Below are 18,917 nucleotides of genomic sequence, written 5' to 3' on the forward strand. Positions count from 1 at the left end.
CTTCTGGGTTCGCACACAGGAGCCACGGGCTGGATTTCCCTATTTAGTATAGGGTTCCCCTTACTACTTGATAATTGGCAGCTCGAGCCACAATTTTCTTTACTTCAGCCTTATCTTCAGGGAGCTTCCCTTTTTCTAAGTACTCTAGGTATGGGGTCATCCAGTTCTGCCCTTCTTCGATCTCCATTATTGCAACAGGCCTCTCAAAGGCAAGGATGCTGATATGCTCTATGTACACTTCATCTAAAAGTTGCTCTAACTCTTCTTTAAATAAACGGCTGAGCAGGTCTGCTTCGTCATTCTCCTCTCGGGGTATTCTCTGATACTGTACAATAATTCCCTGCTCACCGAGCTCAGCTTCTACAACTTTCACCTTCGCTAGGTACTTCTGCATAGTGTGGTCTCTTGCCTGGTATGCCCCCGTTATTTGATTGACCACATTGAGATTCGCTGTTTATTTTGAGGTCGGTTGCCCCTATTTCCATTGCTATCAACTTCCCATTTATTAAGGCTTCATATTCTGCCATGTTATTAGAAGCAACAAACTCCAATCGCAAAGCATAACAGACCTTGAACCCTTGTGGTCCTTTCAGCATTATTCCAGTGCCACTGCCTTCAGCACTAGATGCCCCATCTACGAACAGCTTCCAGTTGAACTCTCGTGAGGGTTCCTCATCACTCTCTCCTCTTGACACACCTGACAGTTCTCTGCTGGGCTCCGGCTGCTCTTCATTGAAGTCACATTCTGCTATGAAGTCAGTAAAGGCTTGAGCTTTGATGGCTGTCCGAGGTCAGTATTCAAGGCAATACGGGCTAATTTCAATAGACCAAGTAAGCATCCGACCTGACGTGTTTGGTCTGTGAAGAATTTTCTTCAAGGGCTGATCTCTCATCACCACTCCCTGATGGCTTTCAAGTTAGACCCTAAATTTCCTCATGGCCAACAACAGGGCGTATGCTAACTTCTCTATGTTCAAATATCTGACCTTGGCGTCTTTGAGCACCTTGCTGACATAAAATATCGACTTCTGATCTCCTCCTTCTTCCCTTACCAGCACGGTACTTATAGCTTGTTCTGAGGCTGCCAAATAGATCAGGAGTTCTTCCCCGGCTAGTGGACTACTGAGCACATGTAGTGAACTGAGGTATTGTTTGAGATTCCTAAAAGCTTGCTAGCAATCCTCAGTCCACTCGAAATTTGGAACTTTTCTCAGCTTCTTGAAGAATGGTAGGCACCTTTCTACCGACTTTGATATGAAACGGTTAAGTGCTACCACCCTTCCTATGAGTCTTTGCACTTCTCTTACGCAGGTCTGCTCAAGCATCTTCAGTATGGCTTCCACCTTCTCTGGATTCGGCTCAATAACCTTTTCACTGACCATATAGCCCAGAAATTTTCCACCTCTGATGAAAAAAGCGCACTTCACCGGGTTCAGCCTCATTCTGTACTGCTCCAACACCTCAAATACCTCTTTTAAATCTGCCAAGTGCTGTTGAAAGTTTTGACTCTCTAATATGTTGCACCTGCATTTTTTAGCCCAAAGGGCATGGCCCTGTAACAATAAGTCTCGTCTTCGGTTATGAACGAGGTCTTCTCCTCATCCGACCAGTCCATTGGAATTTGGTGATAACCAGACATTGCATCCAGGGACGACATATAATCGAAATCGGTCGTAGAATCGACCATTTTATTAATACCAGGGAGGGGGTAACAATCTTTGGGACAGGTCTGGTTCAGGTCAGCAAAGTCTATACACATTCTATACTTGCCATTGGCTTTTTTGACTAACACATGGTTTGCTAACCACTATGGGTACATGACTTTCCTAATGAACCCTGCCTCTTCTAATTTCTGCACTTCCTCCCTGGTAGCTTGCTGCTTCTCCCTCCCAAACACCCTCTTTTTCTATTTTATTGGCTTTGCCCTGGGGAGAACATTTAGTTTGTGGGTCATCACCTCAAGGTCTATTCCTAGCATGTCGGATGGCTTTTAGGCGAAGCTTGAGGCATGGCTGCATTAAGGCTATTGCTGCCGCCTTCTGCTCTTCAGTTAGGCCAGCGTTGAGATTGAAAACCTTATCTGTCTCTTCCTTAGATAGGGGGAAGGTTTTCAGCTCTCCCACGGGCTCTGTCCTTTCCTCTTTCTTCTCATCCCTGACTTCCATGACTTCTGAGTTGATCCCTGCCATCGTGGCGGCATATACTGTTCTGGCTTCCTCCTAGTGCCCCCGGACTACTCCCACCCCTGCCTTTGTTGGGAATTTCATGGTCAGGTACTTGATACTGGTCACCATCTCAAAGTCGTACAGTATAGGCCTTCCTAAGATCGTGTTGTAGCTCAACGGAAGCTTCACCACCAAAAATACGGTGTAATGTGTTCGAGATAGGGGCGGCTCTCCCAAAGTCAAGGCCACTTTCACCTTCCCCTTCACGGCCACTAGGGTCCCTCCAATGCCCTTCACTGGGGCTTGATCCCGTACCAGCTGCTCCTCTGGTATCCCCATCTACTACAAGACCCTGTACTACAGTAAGTTCACCTTGCTTCCATCATCAACCGGGATCTTCCAGACTCGATAGTTGTGAATGACGACTTCGATGACAAGGGCGTCATCATGGGGCATCTGAATGCCATGGGCGTCCTCAAAGGAGAAGGAGATAATTGTTGGGGAGTGCTCCACTATCTGCAGGACTTCGCTGCTGCTCCCCTCCCCATCTCGGCTTCTTTTCCTTCCCATCCTGCTCATCCGGCCTCTAATCCCTCCGACGATCATGTTGATGGTCCCACTGGAGCCGTCATTCACGGGGGCCTGCCCCCTGTCTATGGGGCCTCTCTACAGTGGGGTTCTACTGGGGTCTCTCCCCTTCTGGCTTGTTTACAAAATTTCGGAGGTGTCCCCTTTTTATCAGCCTCTCGATCTCACTGATCAGCTGGTAGTAGTTGTTAGTGTCATGGCCATGGGTGTAACGACTCGAAAATTGGATCGCTACCGGCGCTAGGATCCAGATCGGCTTAAGGCCGCTGGGACCCGTAACAGTCTATCCTGAACTCTGTGTACCTGATAAATCCCATACATGATCAACCATAAACATAAAAACTGAAAAACTTTCCTTCCATTTACCAAGCTTGACCTGCATGCACTATGTTTGAACACATAGAACCCCTAGGGTCAGCATAACATAGATCAGGCTTGGTTCAACACATTTCTCATCAAGAGACATTCATTCAAGATCATGCATAACAAGGGATTAACCATACACTAGGGCAAAGCACGACTCTATCCATTACATGACATTACATAGCTATACATTACATTACATACTATATTACATACTAATCCTTTAATTTACATCATGTCCACTACTCTATTATATAACCAAAACCATAGCCAACTCATACTCATCACTCTGCTGACTCTGACTTCTCATAGCTAACTCTGGCCCTGCAAAACTGGGGGTGAGGGAGGGGGTGAGCTACTAGAGCCCAGTGAGTAGAAACAATGAAAATAGTTCATTAATTACATGCTTTCATGGAATGCGTCACAGCACAAACATTTCACATCTCGGATTGAACATGATCTCAAAACTCCCTCTGTCAGCGCCCGGCCCCCAAAGGAGCTCACACAGGTCTTTCCTTACTTAACAGATTGTGGGCTATTGAGGTCGCCTTGGTCCATCCACATCATCAGTAAATAATGCAATGCATCATATTCGTGACTACTAATGCAATCAACCTATTGCATACGCATGGTGCATGAAACATGCTAAAGCATTTACTTTCTCAATTTAAAACATTAAGTTTAGTTCCACTCACCTCTGGCAGACGCTGGACTGACTCTGCAACAGCTAACACTGATGGGCTCCTCGGTCCCTCGGGTCCGATCCTACACAGGTGGACTCAAATGAGGTGCCAAACACACTCGAAACAACTCATAAACAACTCATAAACAACTCCCCAAAACCCCCTAAAGCATCCTAGAACAATCATAGCAATCATGCAAAGGAAGGCTGGACAGGGCACTTTCGGCGGTAGGTTCGGCGGCCGAAACCCCTCTCCAAAGCCGAAACTCAGCTACTTTCGGCGGCACCTTCGGCTGCCGAAAGTCCCTTCAGAGATGAAACTCATGCATGTTCGGCGGCACTTTCGGCGGCCGAACCTCCCTCCAGAGCCGAAAGTCCAAACTTTCGGGGGCAAGCTTAGGTGGCCAAAACCACCTCCACAAGGGGTTCGGCGGCTGAACCTACCTTCGGCGGCCGAACCTACCTTCGGCGGCCGAACCTACCTTCGGCTGCCGAACCTGAGTTCATCCAGAACCCAGCCTCATGCACAACCAAGCCTCCTAAACCTTCCACACACCCAAAACATGCATCTAACCCCTTCAAAATATGCATAACTCATACAATAAGCATCTAGGAGCTGCTAGGGGTGAGCATTCGGTCGGTTCGGTTCAAAACCGAACCGAACCGAATAAACCGAAAATCGAAATTTTAGTTTTTATAAAAACCGAACCGAACCGATTTTGGTCAAAAACCAAATCGAATCGAACCGGTCTGATTCGGTTCGATTCGGTTCGGTTTGATCGATTTCGATTTTTAATATTTTTTTAATTTTTTACACTTTATTTTTAGTATTTTAAAATTTAATTAAAATATTTTAATTTTAATATAATTTAATTTCTCTATATTATTGAAAAAACATATTATTATCCCTAATCGGTTCGGTTCGGTTTTTTTGGTTTTTTTCTGATCAAAACCGAACCGAACCGAAATAACCGAAATTTCTGAAATTTAAAACCGAACCGAACCAAAATGTATAAAAAACCGAATTAAATTTTCAAATCGATTCGGTTCGGTCGGTTTTTTCGGTTTGAACCGGATTCTGCTCACCCCTAGGAGCTGCAAACAAGCTTAACCTCCAACACAAAGCATACATAGGCATAAAGGAGGCATAAAGGGTCCATAAACCCTCACATGCACAACCATACAACTCATGCATCAAAACCCCCAAAAGCCTTCCTAAAACTTACTTAAAACTTCATAAAAGCTGAGGATCTACACTTACCTCTTGAAGAACAAGGGTTGGTGCGACCTCAAACTTGACGATATGGAGAATCCAAGCTCCAAAGTCTTCAAACTTCAAAACCTTGCTCAAAGCTCACAACTCTTCAAAACAAGGAGAAAACTCATGAAAACTTTGAAAGATTTGAAGAAACATCATGAAAACAACCAAAGGAGAGCATGAGCCTACCCTTGCACGAAAAGAGAGTGAATGCACACTCCATTGTCGGTCAATGGGGCTTTTATAGGTGGCCAATCGCCTCTCCTTCGGCGGCCAAAGCTACATGCAAACCTTTACCACATTCGGTGGCCGAACATGGACTTCGGAGGCAGCAAAACCATGCAATGTTCGGCGGCCGAACTTCACCTTCGGCGGCCGAACCTGGCAAAGGCCTTCTTGGTCTTTTCTCTTCAGAACTCAATTCCTTTTGCATTAAAACTATTCAAGCATTGAAAAACATTTTAGAAAACACATTTTACCCCTCTAGAAGACTCAGACATCTTCAAAATTCCATATTCCAATGGAAAGTCTGCCGGAAGGTAGGGATTTCGATGCCGGAATCTAGCTGGGTATTACAATCTACCCCCCTTAAAAAAAACATTCGTCCCCGAATGTTCAAACAAAAAAGAACAAGCAAGCAAGCAAGCAAAGCCTAAAACCTCTCTCCAAAGAGCGACGCAGGTACTGCTGGAGTAAACACTCCCAGGTCTTCTAGGCACATTTCCATACTATGGTGATTCTAAAAACACTATCACCACCGGGATTCCTTGTTCCTTAACGTCCTGACTTATGTGTCCATGATCCACACTGGCTACGCAACATAGGTGAGAGCTCCTCAGAGCTCCACCTCTGGTTCCTTATGAACATAACGTGGATCTGACACGAACTGCCACAACACAGGAACATGGAAAACCAGATGGACTTTCTTCATCGGAGGAGGTAAAGCTAGCTGAGATACATCCCCAATCCTTTACAGGACTTCAAAGGGTTCGATGTACCGTGGAGCCACTTTACCCTTCACCTCACAATGGATCACCACTTTCTTACAGAAGATGCCACAAACAATACCCCAACCTTCACCTGAACTCCACAAGCTTCCGCTGCGCACTCTGATCCTTGCCCTTCTCTCTTCATCTTATCTAAACTGGCTTCTTCTCTAACTCTCAACAGGTAGTACCTGAATCTCAGATCTATCTTGGAAAACAACCAGCTTCTACTAGCTGTTCCACTAGATCATCAATCCTGAATGAGAATACCTGCCCTTGGTAGTGACCTTGGTCAACCGCTTACAGTCGGTACAAAGTCTCAAGTATTCATCCTTCTTTTCCCCAATAACACTGGAACACTCCAGGGTGAGGTACTAGGTGGGATAAAACCCTTGTCTACCAAGCTCTCGCCACTACTCTTACTCCTACCTCAACTCTACAGGTGCCATCCTGTAGGGAAGAAAAGAAATGGTTCTGGGTCCAGACACCACTCCTATTCCAAACTCTAACTCCCTGACAAGTGGTAAACCTAACAGCTCGCTTAGGAAACCTTCTAAGAACTCTCTCTCAACCAACAGACACTGAGGCTGGTTCCCAAACCTAACTACTAAACTCCCAACAAGAGCTAGAACCCTCTGACAACCTCTCCTGAGCAATATATGAGCCTGTAGGGCTGACATCAAACCTCTAGGCACTCTTACACTGTCTACCTCGGATCCATCCAAACCTCTGATCCTAACTACCTTGTCTCTGCAGACTCAGGTAGCACCACGAGTAGCTAGCCAATCCATCCCTAGAATGACATCAAAACAGTCAAATCTAGAACCAAAAGGTCGGCTGGAAGGTATCTACGCACAACAGACACTGAACTATACCGGCAGTCTAACTCTGCCACTGATGGATCACACCTGGGTCTACCAACCCAAAGGGAACACTCTAAGCCCAGAAGTTATCAAACCCACCCTCACTACGGCTCATGAAGCAACAAGGAAAGAGAAACACTAGGGTTCACAAAAACATACACATCAGAACACTCAAAAGTGAGCATACCTGGCACCACTGTGTTTGATGTGTCTGCGTCTTGCTGAGCCTGAGTGAAGATCTGAGCTGGAGCTGACGGACCTTCTCCACGGGAACCCTCAGAAGAAAAGGCTGACCCTCTTCCTCTGCCTCGACCTCTACCCTGAGACACGGTTGGAGCTGCTGGCTGAGCCGCTCTACCTGAAGCTTGCCGCTGAGAATGTGCTACCCGGGGCACAGTAGGACACTCACGTGCTATGTGTCCTTCCTGCCCGCACCTGTAACATACTGTTGTCCTATAACGGCAGGCTCCCTTGTGCGGCCTTCCACACCTCAAATATCTAGAACTGCCTAAGCTAGAGCTTGAACCAGCACCATAACCCAGACTAGTCTTCACCTTCTTCCAAAACTTGCCCTTTTTTGACCTTCTCAGGCCTCTGTCCCCTTTATTAGTGGTTTTCCCCCACTTTACTCCTCTCGAGGTAGCTGTACTCCAAGTGGAGGGATCATTCCCTCCTACACCTGAGATTCTGGAATCCTGAGTCTGAGCACCTTCTTGAGACTCTCCCATGCCTTCTTCAAGCATGTTCACATCTAGACCTCTAACTCTCCTCGGCACATCTATTTCTACTTCCCTCTTGTCTACAGACATTCTCCTTAGATCCATTCCTTCTCTGCTTTCATCAAAAGACCTTTCAAGGTCCCTTGAGATTTCCCATCTGCCGACTCCACCCGACTGTACTCTTGGCAGAGCAGGGGGAAAGGTGTCCATACCTTCCCTCTCCGATGGAACTCCAGTCGATTCCACAGATCGACGAACGCCTCGCATCTTAGCTCATCTGAAGAACAACACACAAGCATACAAACATTAGCAATCATACGGTTCATATGGAAACACATGAACCTACATCAAACATAGCATCTCATACCATTAATGCACATGCATAAAATCATGGCATTTCACATCATCATACTACCTAGAAGACAGGACTCTACATCCTATCCTAGTGGACATGATTTTGCATATTGTGCTTGCCCTTCTATCACATCTATGAGCCCGACACACTCTAGGTCCGACCATATGAACCTAGGGCTCTCTATACCCTATCGGTCCGATCATTTGAACCTAGGGCTCTAATACCAATCTGTAACGACCCGAAAATTGGACCGCTACCGGCGCTAGGATCTAGATCGGCTTAAGGCCGCCGGGACCCGTAGCAAGCCTATCCTGAACTCTGTGTACCTGATAAATCCCATACATGATCAACCATAAACATAAAAACTGAAAAACTTTCCTTCCATTTACCAAGCTTGACCTGCATGCACTATGTCTGAACACATAGAACCCCTAGGGTCAGCATAACATAGATCAGGCTTGGTTCAACACATTTCTCATCAAGAGACATTCATTCAAGATCATGCATAACAAGGGATTAACCATACACTAGGGCAAAGCACGACTCTATCCATTACATGACATTACATAGCTATACATTACATTACATACTACATTACATACTAATCCTTTAATTTACATCATGTCCACTACTCTATTACATAACCAAAACCATAGCCAACTCATACTCATCACTCTGCTGACTCTGACTTCTCATAGCTAACTCTGGCCCTGCAAAACTGGGGGTGAGGGAGGGGGTGAGCTACTAGAGCCCAGTGAGTAGAAACAATGAAAACAGTTCATTAATTACATGCTTTCATGGAATGCATCACAGCACAAACATTTCACATCTCGGATTGGACATGATCTCAAAACTCCCTTTATCAGTGTCCGGCCCCCAAAGGAGCTCACACAGGTCTTTCCTTACTTAACAGATTGTGGGCTATTGAGGTCGCCTTGGTCCATCCACATCATCAGTAAATAATGCAATGCATCATATTCGTGACTACTAATGCAATCAACCTATTGCATACGCATGGTGCATGAAACATGCTAAAGCATTTACTTTCTCAATTTAAAACATTAAGTTTAGTTCCACTCACCTCTGGCAGACGCTGGACTGACTCTGCAACAGCTAACACTGATGGCCTCCTCGGTCCCTCGGGTTCGATCCTACACAGATGGACTCGAATGAGGTGCCAAACACACTCGAAACAACTCATAAACAACTCATAAACAACTCCCCAAAACCCCCTAAAGCATCCTAGAACAATCATAGCAATCATGCAAAGGAAGGCTGGACAGGGCACTTTCGGCGGCAGGTTCGGCGGCCGAAACCCCTCTCCAGAGCCGAAACTCAGCTACTTTCGGCGGCACCTTCGGCTGCCGAAAGTCCCTCCAGAGACGAAACTCATGCATGTTCGGCAGCACTTTCGGCGGCCGAACCTCCCTCCAGAGCCGAAAGTCCAAACTTTCGGGGGCAACCTTAGGCGGCCAAAACCACCTTCACAAGGGGTTCGGCGGCCGAACCTACCTTCGGCTGCCGAACCTGAGTTCATCCAGAACCCAGCCTCATGCACAACCAAGCCTCCCAAACCTTCCACACACCCAAAACATGCATCTAACCCCTTCAAAACATGCATAACTCATACAATAAGCATCTAGGAGCTGCAAACAAGCTTAACCTCCAACATAAAGCATACATAGGCATAAAGGGTCCATAAACCCTCACATGCACAACCATGCAACTCATGCATCAAAACCCCCAAAACCCTTCCTAAAACTTACTTAAAACTTCATAAAAGCTGAGGATCTACACTTACCTCTTGAAGAACAAGGGTTGGTGGGACCTCAAACTTGACGATATGGAGAATCCAAGCTCCAAAGTCTTCAAACTTCAAAACCTTGCTCAAAGCTCACAACTCTTCAAAACAAGGAGAAAACTCATGAAAACTTTGAAAGATTTGAAGAAACATCATGAAAACAACCAAAGGAGAGCATGAGCCTACCCTTGCACGAAAAGAGAGTGAATGCACACTCCATTGTCGGTCAACGGGGCTTTTATAGGTGGCCAACCGCCTCTCCTTCGGCGGCCAAAGCCGCATGCAAACCTTTACCACATTCGGCGGCCGAACATGGACTTCGGAGGCAGTAAAACCATGCAATGTTCGACGGCCGAACTTCACCTTCGGTGGCCGAACCTAGCAAAGGCCTTCTTGGTCTTTTCTCTTCAAAACTCAATTCCTTTTGCATTAAAACTATACAAACATTGAAAAACATTTTAGAAAACATATTTTACCCCTCTAGATGACTCGGACATCTTCAAAATTCCAGATTCCAACGGAAAGTCCGCCGGAAGGTAGGGATTCCGATGCCGGAATCTAGCCGGGTATTACAATGGGTGCGGTGGTACTAGTAGTACTTGTCAGGATCTCGCCGGCTCACATCTGCTTTCATAGGCTTGAGCCACTAGAGGAACTCCTTATCCTGAACTGCCATGAGCACTTCGGCTCTGGATGCGTTGAGGGGGGTTATTGCTTTAGGGACCCGAGGTAATATGGCCTCTGCTCCCTCCTGTCCCAGGGCTGCCTATACACCTCTGGGCCTTTATTCTGCCTTCTCTCCGGTCTCTTCTATCTCCTTTCTTTTAAGGCTTTTTCTTTGTCTCCAACCTCCCTGGCGAATCTACTGGTTGTATATATTTCTCTGCTCTCTTCATTAGTTTGGCCAGGGTGGTGGGTGGCTTCCTGCATAGCGACACAAAGAATTCTGGGGACGTAGTCCCCTTCTGCATAGCCTCTACAGCTCAACTTTCATCCAGCTCTGGGATCTGCAGGGCTTCCGTATTGAAACGGGCTACGTACTCCCTTAAGGGCTCATTTTTTCTCTGCCGAACGGTCTCCAAATAACTGGTCTTCCTCTCAGCTGAGACCCCTGCTATGAAGATGTTGGCAAGGTCTCTAAAGCTTCTGATGCTTTCAACCTCCAAACTGTTAAACTAGGCCCTCGCTGGCCCTATGAGCATTATAGGGAATACCTTGCACATTAAGGCATCCGACAAAGTTTGTAGCTCCATAAAAGTTTTGTAGTTAAGAATGTGCTCCCTCGGATTCCCCGCTTCATCGTATGTCGCCATGGTGGCATCATGAACTTTTTGGGGATGGAATCCTGCTGGATCTATCCCGAAAAAGGTGAAGATGTTGGTAGGAGGGTCTAGCTGTGGTCTTTTCCCCCCAGCTCAACCAGGAGCTGCTCCTTCATCTTCTGTAGTTTTTGATCTACGTCTACCTCTTCTTGCCTCGGTCTCTCCTCCATGCGGTACCCATCCTTCCATTCTTCACTATCTGTCCTCCTGGCCGTTCTTGCAGAATAGCTTTCTGCCTCATTATTCTTGATGAGTTCCCTCACTCTTCTCCCACGAGCCCTGGCTAATGGCTCTTGCTCCTTATCAGCTCCTCTACTCCTTTCTCCACTTCTGTGGCTACTTTGCTGAGGGATTTGGTGGTTAAAGGTAGGTTAAGGTTTTGTGGTATGGACCCCTTCAGCTATAGAGAATACGTTCAATGGGGTATTGAGACCCCTCTGCTGCATTATCTGCCTAGCCAGTGGGCAGCGTTTTGTAACTGAGGTGCCATGGTTTGGAGTTCTTGGTTAGATATGGTGGTTCTGGGTGTATTCTCTGCCGAGCTTGGCGAGGGTTTATACAACATTGTTGGTTGGCTAGCAGGAGTTGTAGGGCTAGAGAAAGAGAACAGTTGCCCGTCTTGAGTAGAGCTCAGGTCATTTGGGGTATTAACGGTGTTGTTTTCGTTATGGTTTATCATCGTGGATCTCAATGGATATTGTAAGAAAGCAACTCCGGTGACGAAAATATCTCCTTCATTTCCCAATGACGGCGCCAATTGATGTTCTGAGATCCAGAAAAATAAGGTTTTACAGTGTGAGTATGAGCTTAGATGGAGAGGAAGACCTTCCTCCCCTTTTATCCCTTTCCTTTTGTCTGCTAGTGATGTCTAACAGCCTCTCTGCTACAGTACCACCTATCTCTGTCACTCAGGTCCACACATACGAGCGTGTCAGAGCCCTTTTCCACGTTAAGCGGCCATTTAACTCCAACCGGCGCGCATGCCGACAAGGCTGTGAAGTGACTGGGTCTGCTATCTCTCCTTATGTCACATCACCGGGTTGGATTTTTTTCCATTGGACCTAAGCTCGCAGGTGACCCGGCCTGCCCTACGTGTGTGGGTCAGGGTCTGAAATGCTGGGTTGTCAGCCTAAAGGGTTTCGCGGGCTTTGGGCCAACTCTGTTTTCTTGGGTCTGGCCTTGCCCAGGGTGAATGAGATCCGACGGTCATCAGATTCGATTGCATTTTTATTGATAGCAATAACATCACGCAACAAGTTTGAATTATTTAAATGTCTTTAATTTTTTAAATATTATTTTAGTTTCCTATAAATTAGAAAAATATAATCATGCTAATTGTCAAATTTTTTGTTATAACCATCCTTATTAGTCGGGATTAGTTTGTTAATTTTTTTCTTATAAATATGCTTTATTTGAATTCAATAAAGTGTAACTTTTTTAAAATTTTATTTTGTCAAAATGGTCAACAACGATCTTTCTTTAAATACTCTTCAAATCCTTACTAGTGATAATACGAGAGATAATGAGTGAAAATGCAATCATATCTTTAAATATATAATCTTTTGAAAGGTTATTTTTGAAGATACACCAATAGAATCTATTTCTAACAATCCTATTCTTACTCAAATTAAAGCCCACTTAGAAGAAAAACTAAAAAATACAAAGCCAAAACTCTCATATAAAATTGTGTTGCAGAATCTATTTTTCTCAAAATTATAATGTGTCAAATGGCAAAAGAAGTTTGGGATAAATTTAAAGTGGAGTATAAGGTAGTGATAAAATCAAACAAATACAAAATTAGAGCATCAATAAAAATTTTGAAGCTTTATGCATGTATAAAAATGAGACTATTGCTAACTGTTGTGATAAAATTTGTTCAATTCTTAATAGGATCAGATTGCTTGGTGAAGATTTTTTTGATAGTAGAATTATTGGAAAATTTCTTATGGCATTTTCGGAGAGGTTTGAATAGAAAATCTTCTGTTTAAAAGAGTTTGAGGATCTCATTTCTGTTTCTTCTATATAATTATTGAATGCTTTTGAAGTCCAAGAATAAAGAAAAGTCTTGAGAGACGAAGTTTGTGTCCCAGTTACAGAGTGCATTTCTTGTAAAAAAATAAAAAATACAATAAGGTAAAATATCTATCTTGTAAGTACTATAAAAAACCATGCACTTAGAAAAAATATTGCTGGTGGAGATCCGATACTATTTATGGAATTTGTAAATAAATAAGCTATATTATAAAAGTGTGTAAATCCAAGAAAAATGACCAAAACAATGAACACCACAAATTATGAAAGTTAAAAGTTATGAGGAGTATTTTTATTGAGAAAAAAATACCGCTTGGTGTTTCATTTGGATATTAAAGAGAAGTGTTGAAATTAATCACATCTAGCTGCAAATTTGAATTATTCAAATATTTTTAATGTTATTTTAATTTTCTAAAAATTAGCAGCATATAATCACGCTAGTAACCATACTTATTAGTTGGAAATGGTTTATTAATTTTTCCTTATAAATGTAATTATTTGGATTTAATAAAATGTGTCACCAATATGTTCATTTCAACGTCTCTTTACTTATTCTTCTTTATTTTTTTGTTATATTTTCAACTTTTAAACTTGTTCAATGTTTTTCCCTTTGTGGTCCCTTTGTAGTCCCTTTGTGACTCGTTGCTCCCTTTGTAGTCCCTTTGTGACTGGATATTATCACATTTTTCTCTTTTTTAAACCTAACTTCTTCTTTCTCCTTCCTCATAAAAGATGATCTGCGTCAATTGACTATCGATGAAAAAAAAAAATGTTGTTGTTCCTATTAAGAGCTCCAGAGATATTCCAATCGTCACTTATGATTTCTGTATGGTGGGAATGTTTCTCACATATAATCTAATCAATTTTCAGAATATTCAGACCTATTTGGCATATTTATGACGGTAATTCTCAGACAATTATTGCATTGAAGGATTTGGTTCCTAATTACAAGTCGGACATTTTATTTTTGATAGAAACAAAAACTCTTAGTTCTCGTATGAAATTTTTTCGTAATTTTTTACATTTTGATGGTTGCTTCTCAGTCAATAGAATTGACTAGGATTGGAAGGAAACATTTCGTTAATGTGGAAGAGTCATGGATCTGTTTCTATGGTTGGCTTTTCTTCAAATTTTATTGATTCGGTTATTTCGGAAGGTAATATTCAATGGAGGTTTACTAGTTATTATGGGTTTCCGGAATCGCAATGACGACGTTAGTTTTGGAATTTTATTCGAGTTTTATTTAGTATAAACTCTCTTCCGTGACTTTGTTCGAGAGACTTTAATGATTTATACTCGAGAGATGAGAAAGAAAGAGCTCATCTTTGCTAAATTATCTTATGCATGGGTTTAGGGAGACACTTGAAAAATATTTTTGCTAAATTATCTTATGCAGGGTTTGATTTTGAATGATTGTAAATATTTGTTAGACTCTAGAACTGATATTTTTATTAGATGGGTTTATCGTAATATTGTTCTAACTGCTCATACTTTGGCTAGAGAATTTATAAGGTATAATCGTTTTTTTGTTTGGGATGATATTTTTTTTTGTTTCATGGAATTTTATTAATATAATAAGTAGTTTTACTTTAAAAGAAAAACCTTGTTCAATCTTTAAACATTTTTCAATTTTTAAATTAAATCCTTTAAATTCAATATAATAGCTGCCTAAATTCTATTTTGTTTGGTTGCATGGAATATGTTTACCAAGATTATAAGACTTGTGTCAAAGTAGACTCCATGCACCATAGAGATTGGTAGTGCTGTAGTTTTGACAAAATCTTATAATTGAAACATACACTATTACAACTGAGGATAAAGCTGCAATTGCTTACTTCTTTGCAATGGATGAAAAGATAGCTAAAATTATAATTTATTAAAAATAACATAAATTTTTTATTAAAATATACTATTATATATAAATCATGCCAATAATTTTCTCTTTATTTTATGGGTCAACTGGGAATATTTGTTGTGTTTGAGTAGCGGCCAAAGTCCAAAATCTCTGCTAATTTTATTGGTGAACAAGCAAGAACAAAAATTTGTCTTAACCTGTGCATCCGTTTTGGAGACGAGCCAAAGTTTGACAACTGCTAAACAACCACGTTCCACTGCCAATTAGAAAAGTTCCACCGCCCAAATCTAGTAAAGGATTCTGTATATTATAACATATACTGGTTTGGAATATTTTATTTTGGTCCAAGTTTGCTTACTTTTTTTCTTCTCACATCCTATATATATGCATAAAGATTACAAAATTTATTTTCTTATATTTTTAAATTTTCAATAAATAAGCGGAGAATAATAACAAGTTTCATTCTCTACTGAGCAATTTAAATAATTTTATCTAAATTCAATAAAAATAAAATTCAAAACAATTTATAACTTAAATTACCCAGTTTGAAATCAAATGATTTTTTTTTTCTTTTTTATATTTCATAAAAATTATATTTCTTGATATTTATAATTATTTTTTCAAATAATACTATTTTCAAAAAATTGAATTTAAGTTTTTATTTCCTGATAAGTCTCACCATTATATTAATACTTTTTCGTAAAAAAAAAAATAATCATTTGCCACCCTTTGACTAATGAGTTGTTTTATTATTTTTTTTTTTCAATTTTTAAAAAATGGGAAGAAATTAAGAATGGGAAGTGGTCGGTCGGACTCCGAAAGCCCTTGAAAGTGAAGTTGGTAAAAGGTGTCCACTTGTAATAAGAATTTAATAATATCCATAAAAATAGTCAAGCTAGGTCTATGTATATTCTGAAACTAAGGCTAAGGTTGGGCATACCTATAGAGTGAACTTTCAAGAAGCCGACAGCTATGAGCTCCAAAAATGACTTAAAAAAAAAAAAATCAAATTAGTTATACATTTTTACAAGTAATAATGGTAATGCTCTCAGTAATTAATCATGATGTTGCACTTAAACTGCTAGGTATCCCTCAAAATTTCTCAATTCAAATTTAAATCGGATTAATATTTTCAATATTTTAATCTGTTAAATTTGATTAAAAATTATTTTAAATTATGTAAATCTGTATTATTTAAATAAAATTCAAACCTTGTTAATTTTATATATTTTAATAAAATAATATTTTTATTAACAAATTTTCATTTGAAAATTTAATATTTTTAAAAAATATTTAAATTTTAGTTTTTAAATAAAAATATATAAATAAAATTTATAATATTATTAAATATATATATATTTTATATTAAATTAATTATTTATATAAATATATTCAAATAATAAATATTCACGAAAATATTAATTTTTAGATCCAAACTCATATTGTATGATTTATTCGTTTGTTTGGTTATACGACTAATGAAAGTTAATTATATCTTAATTAGTATGCTTATAATTATGTTTGAAAATATATGTAATTGTACCAGTTTTGATTTGTCATACACAGTACACACATGCATAGAGTATTTTTTATAACTATACAAAATTAATAAAATAAATTGAAAATTATATATTTAATAAATTAATAAAATAAACTTTTGATTCCACATGCATTTTATTATCACTGACATGATTGTCAATTTTTATTATCACCAAAAGTTTATAATATAATTTTAATTTAAATATAAAATATAAAAATATTTTTAATATAAAATAATAAATAATGAGCTTACAGAATTAAAGGTATCTATTATGAAATTAGAGGCAAAACACTATAAAAATCTGCCAAAATAATAACGGATATTATTAACGGATTTAAATCCGTTACAAATTTATAACGAATTAATAATGGATTTTATATTCTATTACTAATTTTTATTATTTAGTAACGAATGTTGTATTCCGTTATTAAATTTATTACTTAATAAAATTATTTATAAATTTAATAATTGATTTTAAAATCCATTACTAAATTAGCTAAAAATTAGTAACGGTTTAAATTGGTTACTTAATCGGTTATTAAATAAATAAATTAAATGATTAAAATAGTAACGAATTTAATAACGAAATGCAATCTATTATATAATTAGTAACAGATTAAATCCGTTATTATTTTTTTAGCAAAAAATCGACTTTTTATTTTTTGAAATTTTATATTTTCTTTTTAAATTAGTAACGGATATAATCTGTTACTAAATGTTTACTAATTTAAAAATTAGTAACGGATTCTATAATCTGATACTAAATTTTAGAGAATAAAATACCGCACTTTTAAATTTCGCCTTTTTTATTTCTAATTTAATAACGGAAAAAATCTATTACTGAATCCGTTACAAATATAAAAATTAGTAACGGATTAAGAAATCCGTTACTAAAATTTAGATAATAATACCGCATTTTTATTTTAATTTGCCCGCATTTTTTTAATAAATTTAGTAACGGATTCAATTCGTTACTAAATCCGTTACTAATTCGCGTATTTATATATTAACCCATTTTATTTCCCTTCATTTCATTCTCTTTCTTTCTCCTCTTCTCTCCTCATTCCTTCATTTTCCCCTTATCTTATTTTCTTCTCTCATCTCCCTTCATTTCATTCATTTCTTTCATTTGTTATCTCCTCATTCCTTCATTTTTCCCTTATCTTATTTTCTTCTCTCAATTATTTTCTTCCATTTTCTCTTCAATTTTTTTTCATTTTTAATCTTCCTTTTATCTCTTAATTTTTATTTCATTTTCTTTATTTTCTCTCATTTTTTTGTCATTTTCTTCTATTTTCTTTCATTTTCTTCCATTTTTTTTCTCAACCACTTTCTATCATTTTCCCTTCCTTTTTCTTTCATTATTCATTCATTTACTTTCTTTTCTCTCATATATATACTCTAACTTTTTTCTTTCATTCTTTTCTATATCCTCATTTTCTATTTATTTTTCTTCATCTTTCTCTCATTTTCTTACTTTTTTCTCATTTTCTTTAATTTCCCCCTTTTCCTTATTTTCTCTTCATTTTTATCATTATTTTCTTCTATTTTCTTTCTTTCATATTTTTTCTTTTGTATCTCATTTTTTTTCCATTCTCTCACATTTTTTCATTTTTTAGATTTTTCTCATGTAATTTTATAAGAATTTTCTTATAAAATTAATAAAATTTAAAATATTAAAGTTAATATTTAATGTAAAATGCAATGAAAAAATTAATAGTTTACCATAATTAAATTATTATTTAATATAAAATATAATGAAATAAATTAATAATTTAATATAATTTTTAAAATATTTTTTAAAAATTAACCACAAATTTAATAATGGAATATAAAGTTAATATATTTTTTATTTTATCAAATTAGTTATGGATTAGTAACGAATTTCTATCTGTTACTAAATTTAGTAACAGATTTAATTTATATATATATTTATATATTTTTTAAAATTTTTATTAAATTATTAACGGATTTTGAATCCGTTACTAAATTTCATTACAAATCCGTTACTAATTCCGTTACAAAATTAGTAACGGATTGCTAATCGGTTACTATTGCATTAACAACGAGGTTCATAGTAACAGATATAAATCAGTTACTAATCCGTTACTAAACAGATTAGTAACAGATTTTTCATTGATTTGTAACGAAAAAATCCATTACTAATTTGGAAAATCTTGTAGTGAAAAAATATCTGTTTCGGTTTTTTAATAATGTTGATTTTGAAAATATAGGGAATGGGGGCCCTTGGTTGTACAATCGAACCCTGCTTGTTTGGAAGGAGATACAAGGTAATGAAAATCCTCTCCATATCCTAACTCATTCTAATTTTTGGGTTCTGATTAAAGACTTCCCTTCTGATTATTATAACGAGTGACTAAATTGGTCA

This window comes from Manihot esculenta, chromosome 10 (genome assembly GCF_001659605.2).
Source record: "Manihot esculenta cultivar AM560-2 chromosome 10, M.esculenta_v8, whole genome shotgun sequence".
Lineage (NCBI taxonomy): Eukaryota > Viridiplantae > Streptophyta > Magnoliopsida > Malpighiales > Euphorbiaceae > Manihot > Manihot esculenta.